Here is a 1670-nt window from a genome sequence, read left to right as displayed (position 1 = left end):
CACCTTGCCGGGGTCGTTTGACCCCAGTACTCTTTCCTGCCATGGCAGGGGGTCGGACTTGATGATCTGCTCAGGTCCCTTCTGACCCTACTAACTATGAATCCCTGAGCCCTCTGCAGGTCAAATCCAGTCTTCATGGCAGGAGGCAGCCTGTGGGCTGTAAGTTGCCAACCCCTGCCCTGGGGTGTATCCAGTCTAGCTCTGCTGACTTGAAAGCATCTAGCTTCTCTAAGCAGTCCCTAACTTGTTCTTCCACTACTCTAGGCTGGAGTGGGCACTAATTTGGGTTGGTGGGCCGCTGAATGGCTTTTGGTGATGTGTCAAAGGCCACACCTCTCTCTCCCTCCCAGGGCTGTGACCAGCATGGAAGCCTGAACCTACCTGCAACTTTAGCACCCTGCTGCTCCCTCCCGTGGCAGGAGTCCACCCACCAGCAGCTTTAAGAACTTGCGCTTCCAACACATTCATCATTTTTGACAGCCCTGTGTGAGATGATTTTTTTTTTTAATTTATGCCTCATGTCAAGCTGTTTTTGATAGAAATCTCAGAAAACCAGCACTTTAAAATTGTTCTCACTAGTTAAATATAAATTATGTTAATATACTGGGTAAGAAAATGTTTAATGGTACATAATTTGTTTTTTAAACTCAATTATTTTCTCAGACAAAGGAAATATGAGCTCTAGGTAATGAAATAAGCTGATTGCTTCTGATCACCAGGTCTTCCAGAATTTTAGAACATTTCGGGTTTAGAATTGTAGCACAAATGAGCTCAGCTGCTTGCACTGAGATTTTTTTTGATAGTTCTGCATACTTTTCCAGTGACCTGCTCCTGTTTGGTAGTTTGTCTATCTTTAAAACTTCAGCAGAAGGCACGTAATGACTATTATTTTGATGGAATTGTAAATGATTAGTAGTGTGAAGCAGTGTTTTTTGCATGATCTCTTTAATTGGGCCAGCTGTATAGGTGGAATTAAATTAGATAAGCTTTTGAATGAAAAGTATCAAATGTGGCCAGCTTGCATTTGCAAACTTGTCTAACTTTTTCCCAACTATGCAGGTGGTCCAATAAAAATATCTCCAAAAAAATTCCTTCCCTTTTGCATAATTCCTGGACCGTCACAGCTCCCTTACTCTAACAGTACCATAACATAGCAGAGTGTGGTAAGATGAGTTGTCAATATGGGTTATGATAGGAAATTTTAAAAAATTGCTTTAATTAAGTTTAAAGGGAAAAACAATTTAAAATATATATATATATTTTAAATCCACACTGGGTCTGTCACAGAGACAGCAAAAAGATTAGTCTCAATGGTTAAAACAAACAAAAAAAAGTCAGTAGTGTGAGCTGTTCCTCAGTACAGTGTTGCTTGAGAATTTAAATGCAGGGGAATGAGTTAAAAAAAAAAATCAAAATATATAGGTTTGCCTGACCTTATTGCACATATTATAATGACCAGTTTTCAAAATTCCTAATATGCAATGTTAAAACCTTGATGTTTGAATTTTTTAACTCTTATTTATAAATTACTTCAACATGGCACTAAATATGGTATAGTCTCATAGTTTGTAGGGTTGGAAGGGACCTGGCTCCCCTCCCCCCAGGACCTCAGTGCTTCTCCAACTATCCTCCTTAGCTCGTTGAAGTCTGCCCTCCTAAAATCTAGGGCC

The 1670-nt window shown here is 40.0% G+C and overlaps 1 protein-coding gene across 1 annotated transcript in view; it reads left to right on the top strand.

The window, feature by feature from the left end:
- The first annotated feature begins 398 nt into the window (after positions 1-398).
- Positions 399-1670, top strand: part of SLC25A51 (solute carrier family 25 member 51) — a 3669-nt gene continuing 2397 nt past the window's right edge. The window contains exon 1 of the mRNA XM_019555254.1: positions 399-486. The gene's annotated coding sequence lies outside the window, so the exon portion shown is untranslated. The remainder of the gene's footprint in view (positions 487-1670) is intronic.

This window comes from Crocodylus porosus, unplaced genomic scaffold, assembly GCF_001723895.1.
Source record: "Crocodylus porosus isolate Cpor-Errol unplaced genomic scaffold, CroPor_comp1, whole genome shotgun sequence".
Lineage (NCBI taxonomy): Eukaryota > Metazoa > Chordata > Crocodylia > Crocodylidae > Crocodylus > Crocodylus porosus.
Note: the sequence above shows the minus strand (reverse complement) of the source record. Positions and strands in the feature narration are given on the sequence as shown.